The sequence below is a fragment of the Mesoplodon densirostris genome, chromosome 6, assembly GCF_025265405.1.
Source record: "Mesoplodon densirostris isolate mMesDen1 chromosome 6, mMesDen1 primary haplotype, whole genome shotgun sequence".
Taxonomy (NCBI): Eukaryota; Metazoa; Chordata; class Mammalia; order Artiodactyla; family Ziphiidae; genus Mesoplodon; species Mesoplodon densirostris.
Genome location: NC_082666.1, coordinates 78,421,030 through 78,428,915, shown reverse-complemented (window position 1 = coordinate 78,428,915; position 7,886 = coordinate 78,421,030). Strand labels below are relative to the sequence as shown.

Genomic DNA, 7,886 nt, shown 5'->3' with positions numbered 1-7,886 from the left:
GTTGAGAGTGTTTATCATGAATGGATGTTGAATTCAGTCAAATGTTTTTCTGCATCTAATGAGATGATCGTATGATTTTTACCACTCATTTTGTTAATGTGGACATTGAAACATCCTTGCATCCCTGATATAAATCCCACTGGATCCTTTTAATGTACTGTTGAATTTGGTTTGCTAATATTTAGTTGAGGATTTTTAGATCTGTGTTCATTAGGGACATTGGCCTGAAAATTTCTTTTCTTGTGGCATCCTTGTCTGGTTTTGGTATCAGGGTAATGCTGGCCTCATACATTGAGTTTGGAAGAGTTCCCTCCTCTTCTATTTTCTGGAAGAGTTTGAAAAGGGTTGGTATTATTTCTTCTTAGAATGTTTGGTAAAATTCACCAATGAAGCCACTTAATCCTGAACTTTTGTTTGTTGGGGACTTTTTGATTATTGATACAATCTTGTTAACTAGTAATCGGTCTGTTAAGATTTTCTATTTCTTCACAGCTGCCTTGAAAGGTTGTATGTTTCTAGTAGCTTATCCATTTCTTCTAGATCATCCAATCTGTTGGTGTATAATTGTTTGTATTGGTCTCTTCTAATCTTTTGTATTTCTGTGGTATCAATTATAATTGATTATATTACATAATTGATACCACTTCCATTTCTGATTTTATTTGAGTCCTCTTTTTTCTCTTCGTGTGTCTAGCTAAAGTTTTGTCAATTTTGTTTATCTTTCCAAAAAGCAGCCCTTAGTTCCCTTGATCTTTTTTATTGTCTTTTTAGTCTCTATTTCATTTATTTTTGCTCTGATCTTTGTTTTTTCCTTCCTTTTACTAACTTTGGTCTTTGTTTGTTCTGCTTTTTCTAGTTCCTTGAGGTATATAGTTAGGTTGTCTGAGACTTTTCTTGTTGTTTGAGGTATGCATTTATAGCTATGAACTTCCCTCTTTAACTGCTTTTGCTGCAACCCATAAATTTTGGTATATTCTGTTTCTTTTTTTTTTTTTTTGGTCTCAATGTATTCTTAAAAAATTTTTACATTTTAATCTTTATTTTTGGCTGCATTGGGTCTTCATTGCTGCATGCAGGCTTTCTCTAGTTGCGCCAAGTGGGAGCTATTCTTCATTGTGGTTCACAGGCTTCTCATTGCAGTGGCTTCTCTCGTTGCAGAGCACGGCTCTAGGTGCACAAGCTTCAGTAGTTGCAGCACGTGGGCTCAGTAGTTGTGGCACACGGGCCCTGGAGCATGCGGGCTTCAGTAGTTGCAGCACGTGCACTCAGTAGTTGCAGCACGTGGGCTTTAGAGTGCATGGGCTTCAGTAGTTGTGGCACATGAGCTTAGTTGCTCCACAGCATGTGGAATCTTCCCGGACCAGGGATCAAACCCATGTCCCCTGCATTGGCAGGCAGATTCTTAACCACTGTGCCACCAGGGAAGTCCCTCAAGGTATTTTTTTTCTTTTGACTTCTTTGACCCATTGATTGTTCAGTAGTATCTTGTTTAATCTCTACATATTTTTGCATTTTCCAGTTTTCTTCGTGTAATTGATTTCTAGTTTTATACTGCTGTGGTCAGAAGAGATGCTTGATATGACTTCAGTTCTCCTAAATTTATTAAGACTTGTTTAGTGGCCTAACATATGATTTATCCTGGAGAATGTTCCATGTGTACTTGAGAAGAATGTGTATACTGCTGCTTTGGGATGGAATGTTCTGTATATATCCGTTAAGTTCACCTGATCTAATTTGTCATTTAAGGCTGCGGTTTCTTCATTGATTTTCTGCCTAGATGATCTATCTATTTTTTTTTTTTTTTTTGCGGTATGCGGGCCTCTCACTGTTGTGGCCTCCTCCGCTGCGAAGCACAGGCTCCGGACGCGCAGGCTCCGGACACGCAGGCTCAGCGGCCATGGCTCACGGGCCCAGCCGCTCCGCGGCATATGGGATCCTCCCAGACCGGGGCACGAACCCGCATCCCCTGCATCAGCAGGCGGACTCTCAACCACTTGCGCCACCAGGGAGGCCCATGATCTATCTATTGACATAAGTGGGGTATTAAAGCCTCCTATTATTATTGTATTGTTGTCTATTTCTCCCTTTAGGTCTTTAATATATGCTTTTTACATTTAGGTGCTACTATGTTGGGTGTGCAAATATTATGTCCCCTAGTTGGATTGACCTCTTTATCATTTTGGAATGCCCTTGTCTCTCATAACATTCTTTGTTTTAAAGTCTATTTTGCCTGATATAAGTATAGCTACCCCTGCTTTTGTTGTTTTCATTTGCATGGAATAAATCTCTTTTTCCGCTGACTCATTTTCAGTCTGTGTGTCTATAAATCTGAAGTGAGTCTCTTGTAGACAGTATATAGATGGGTCTTGTTTTTCTTAATCCATTCATCCACTCCATGTCTTTGATTGGAGAATTTAGTTCATTTACACTTAAAGTAATTATCGATAGGTAGGAACTTATGGCCACTTGTTCATTGTTTTTTGGTTGTTCTGTAGTTCCTCTCTGTTCTCATCTTCTTCTCCTCCTTTGTGGTTTGATGACTTTCTTTACTGGTAGACTTAAATTCCTTTCTCTTTATCTTTTATTTATCTACTACAAAATTTTGCCTTTTGTTACCATGAGGCTTACATGTAACAACTTATGTCTGTAAGAGTCTTATTTAAGTCAATAACAACTTAAGACTGATCTCACTTTGAAGCTCTACATTTTTTACTCTATTCCAACCCACCAACTTCTATGTTTTTGATATTACATTTATATTTTTTATCTTGTGTTACTTATTGTAATCAGTTATTTTACTTTTGTCTTTTAACCTTCATACTAGCTTTAAAAGTGATTAATCCTTTTCTATATTTATCTTTCCAGTGAGATTTATTCTTTCATATATTTTGTTACTAATTAATACCGTTTCTTTTCAGCTTAAAGAAGTCCCACTAACATTTTTATAAGACCAATTTAGTGGTGATAAACTCCTTTAATTTTTGTTTCTCTGGAAAACTCTTTCTCTCTCCTTTAATTCTGAATGATAACACTGTCAGGTACAGTATTCTTTGTTGGAAGTTTTTTTTTGTTTTTCTTTCAGCACTTTGAAAGAGTGCCATTCCCTTCTGGCCTACAAAATTTCTGCTGTAAAATCTGCTGATAGTCTTATGAGGATTCTCTTGTATGTAGCAAGTTGGCCTTCTCTTATTGCTTTTAAGATTCTCTCCTTATCTTTAACCTTTGACATTTTAAGAAAATGTGTCTTGGTGTGGATCTCTTTGGGTTCCTCTTATTTGGAACTCTCTAGCCTTCTTGTATCTGATTGCTGTTTTCTTCCTCAATTTAGGGAACTTTTCAGCTATTGTTTCTTCAAATAATTTTTCTGCCCCTTTCTCTCTTCTCCTTCTGGGAGCCCTATAATGTGAATGTTACCCATTTGATGGTTCCCTAAGTCCTTAAACTATCTTCTTTTTTTCATTTTTTTCCCCTCGTCTGGTCTGATAGGGAGAATTCCACTGCCTTGTCTTCGGGTTAGCTGATTATTTCTTCTACTTAGTCTCTTGCTGAACCCTCTAGTGTACTTTTCAGTTCAGTTATATTCTTCAGCTCTGTGACTTCTATTTGATACCTTCTCATGTTTTCCAGCTCTTTGTTGAAGTTCTGTGTTCATTTATTCTACTCCCGTTTGTTGAGCATCTTCATAATCATTACTTTCAACCCTTTATCACATAAATTACTTATCTCCATTTTATTAAGCCTTTTTTCCCCCTGAGCTTTTATCTTGTAATTTTGTTTGGAACATATTCCTCTGTTCCTTCGTTTTCTTGACTCCCTGTGTGCAGTAGATAAAACCACCACTTCTCTCAGTCCTAAAGGAATGGCCTTGTGTAGCAGATGAAAGTTGTTCAACCCTGCCTTAGCCTTTGGTTTCCTCTCAAACCTTTGTGATTGTCCAAGCACGTATTATATTGTTAATAGCTCCTAGTAGTTGAGGGTGTGCCAAGACCTGTCCATGTCCCAGGGGGAGGTTCTCACTACCTAGATTCAGGCTGATAGGAAGCCAGATCCTCAGGCAGCAGCTTTTAATACTATGGAAATGTATGTAGTCCTGTGGGACTCCAAGTGGAAACCCTGTTGGCTGCCAGAGCCAGGAAATCTGGAGGTATCCCTGCGTGGCAAAAAGCTGTGGCTCCAGACAAGTGTATAAGCTCTTTTTTGGGAGATACCAGCAAGCTGGAGCAAGGCAGAGGGAGAGCACCAGGAAGGCATCCATAGCCTATATCCCTTGAGAACTTTGTGTAGGCTACTCGATGTGTGCCAAGTTTGAAGCCTGCTTCTCAGGCCAAAGCTCCAGGACAAGAGGCCTACTTCACAGAAAGACTGGGGTGAGGGTATATTTCAGTCTGCTCTGTGTGCAGTGTTCTGCCAAGAACCATCTCTGTGATAGCCACAGTCCTGTGGGGCCCAGGAATGCAAGACCCCCCTGGCCATCGCAGCCAGCCAATCAAGGGCTGTCTCTTGGGCAGAAGCTGCAAAAAGTGAGGACCGGATATAAAAACCAGGGTACCAGACATGTGTAAAGCTCCCCTCTGGGAGACACTGGCACTCTGGAGCATGGCAATGGGAGAACTTGAAGATAGTACCCCCTCTCCCAGACCCTCAGGCTGCAGCCATGATTTTTAATAGGCCTTCTGCACAGACTGAGCTCCTGGATCTGTTGCCTCTTGCCATTCTCTGGGGATGGTAGCTATTTAAGAACTCTTTCTCCATTGATTATTGTCCTGTGGGACCCACTGGCATAGGTCCCATGGTTACCAGAGTCAGGCAGTATAGAGGTGCTCGCTGGCAGCAGCCACAAAAATTGGGGCACCAGACTTTTCTGGTGACACTGATTCTTATAGTCCCATGGGACCAGGAACACAAGCTACCCTGGTCTCCAGAGCTAGGAGATCAAGAGGTGTTCTCCAGGCAGTGGCCAGCAAAATAAGGGCATCAGTTGCATGTGAAAGCTGTCACCCGAGACACACTTGTGCTCTGGAGCATGGCAAAGGCAGAGCATGAAAATAGCATTTGCCAGTCTCTGTCCCCAGAATGTCCTAGCCAGCTCCTGGATGTGCATGTCAAAGTAGATGCCTGCCCTCAGGAAGGCTGATGCTTCAGTTCAAGCAGGTGAGCCTTCTTCACTTTATGTCTGGTTGTGATATGTTGCTTCTAAGCTGGGCCTTGGGGTTGGTGAGTTTGAGCACACCAGCCTTTTAAGAGCCATTTTTCAGATCACTAGTTTGGGTCTTGGGACATAAGCCCCAATGGTTATCAAAATTAGACTGTGGCTTGTCTTTCAGGTGTAGGTCTTAAAAGTTGGGGTGCCTGATATGGGGTTCAAGCCCTTCACTCCTCATCAAGAAGCTCCAGGTTTTGAGTTCTCTTCCAATTTGGGGCCCGCCAGGGGTGGGGCTTATGGTGAGTTTGTGTTCCAGCCTCTCCTACCCTCTTCGATGTGATTTTCTTGCTTGCCTGATGTGTAGTCATCACTCAGCCAGCCTTTAGGTTTTTTTTAAGAGGAATTTTCCATATGTAGCTGTAGACTCAGTGTGTCTGTGGGAAAAGGTGAGTTCAAGATCTTCAAGATGGGGTTTGCCATCTTGAACCGGAATCTCTACCCTAAACTTAAGTTTCTTGACAGTGGAATCATGCAGGCTCTATTTTTTATTCAAAATACACAGCATAGTGCTTTCCCAGTGGTACACGTAAATAAGGATTGACTACATGAATAATGGAATAAATATGCTCAAATATCTGTCAGTGTTGGGAGAAAGGGCATTCATTCATGCTACAGTTACTGAGTGCTTACTATGTACTGATAAGCATTTTTCTATGTCCTGGGGAGGTGGCAATCAACACAAAAAAGTCTGTGTCTTCAAAGAACTCATATTCTAGTGAAGAAGACAGACAAGGAACAAAATACATAATGATAAGTAGTGATAAATGCTATGAAGAGAAACCAGGGTAAGAGCACAGCTGAGCAGCTTAGGGATGCTATTTTAGATCAGGGTAGAGTGGGGAGATATGCAGAAATCTTGAAGGCTGTGACAACTGCATTTTTATGAGTGTGATGGAAAACCTACCAAGTCTTTTCTCTGAAAACACTGTCAGTAGGCCATAGGGTAATCAGTTATCTCCTTGGGTCTGTGGCAGAGACTCCTGCTTGTCCCCAGTATTCACTCTCCCCCTCTTGAGTAACAGAGTGGCTGAAGTTTAACTAGGTACATAGACACATAAGTAAAGATGACATATTCAAGGCTCTCTTGCAGGCCATCTAAGGTTTCAACCTTAAAATATTTATACTTGCCTTCTAACTGGTTTCTTTGGGTGGCTTAAACCTTTTTTTCTTTTATTTCTTGATTCATTTAGACTAATTTCCTTGCAGGCAGACAAGGGACTACATTTTCTATCCTTTTGAATATGGACAGCCAAACACTGTTCTGTAAATGGTAGGCATTCAATAGACTTTTCAGCAAATCTGAAAACCAAGATGACTCTTATGAAGGTTCAAAGTATATAAAAACAGTTCTCATTTAAAATGACATACACCAAAAGAATATGAAAATATGCATTTATTACCAACAAAGTAGCATTTCCCACAAAGAGTTTTTTTCCAATTACACACACACACACACACACACACACACACACAATAGCAGGACAAAATTACACTTTTTTTTTTTTTTCACTGCACTGCACAGCTTGCAGGATCTTACTTCCCCGACCAGGGATTGAACCCGGGCCCTCGGCAGTGGAAGCGTGGAGTCCACTGGACCACCAGGGAATTCCCTCAAATTACATTTTTTTTTACCCACTAAGATTCATACTCCAAAGAAAATAAGCACATGTCCAAAAAACAATTCTAAAGCAGCAAGAAATCTTTCCTTTTACTTAATGCTAAAAACCTTTTAATTTCTCTCCTTAGGCAAATCAATGAAGATTTGTCATTAAAAATACGTGCTTGCACCTTAGGGTTTTAAATATTTTTTATTCATCAAATCAGACTGTTATTTGAAGTTTTTACAATTTGTATGTAATTAAAATCAACTTTTACAGAAAATATGTGAAGCTTCAAGTGGCTGAGACTAATGTGCTAGACTTACTATTCTTCACAGCTCAGCATTCAATGTAAAACCAAGTATTTGTCCACTAGAAAGAGAAATGCTTATAAACAAGGTATGGAATAATTATTGGCATATGTAAACTGAAAGGTAGTTGACCATTTTATTTTCAAACACACCTAATCTTTAAACTTCTTTTTCACATTGATAATCATTTTGCAGAAATAAGATGACTGGCACTAACTCAGACAATAAACAAACTACACCAAGCACATATTAGTAAAGATACTTTGGTGGAAAACAAAGTATTAAACAACAAAAACATTTGGTAACATCCATTTACTAATATGTTACCAAGGTTATCAAGGTTTACATGAGTTGTTTGCACTAGTAAAAATGTTATTTTAAAATATTTTCATAGTATATGCATTAGACTTAGTTTAAGAGGGGAAGGCTCTTTTAAAATTTTTACGAAGAAAAAAATAGCTTTTTAAAGAGAAAATGTCCAGGTAAGAGGTTTATTTTTTGACCTAACAAGAATATAAATTTCAGTGGCTATTTAAGAACATACAAAACCCAAATTGACTGCAATTCTTCAATTTAGTCAAGCTGCCAAGTCAAAAAAATAATTCTGTTATTACCGGCACAGATCCAGTCCATTGTTCAAAGATATGTCCTTGATCTAGTCCGTTATTTTACAATATTTAAAAGAACAGAATTTGTTTTGTTTGGCACTGTTAATTAGTATAACGCAAAGATAAACCAATGATTTTCTCATCTAATTCTTTCACATTGAAAGAA

General features: G+C 39.2%; 1 protein-coding gene across 2 annotated transcripts in view; it reads right to left on the bottom strand.

Annotated features, from left to right (window-relative positions):
• Positions 1-6,609: 6,609 nt before the first annotated feature.
• The window catches only part of SMC5 (structural maintenance of chromosomes 5), a 102,473-nt gene continuing 101,196 nt past the window's right edge, over positions 6,610-7,886 (bottom strand). For both annotated transcript variants that reach the window (XM_060102285.1, XM_060102286.1), the window contains exon 25: positions 6,610-7,886. This exon is cut by the window's right edge and continues 1,368 nt beyond it. The gene's annotated coding sequence lies outside the window, so the exon portion shown is untranslated.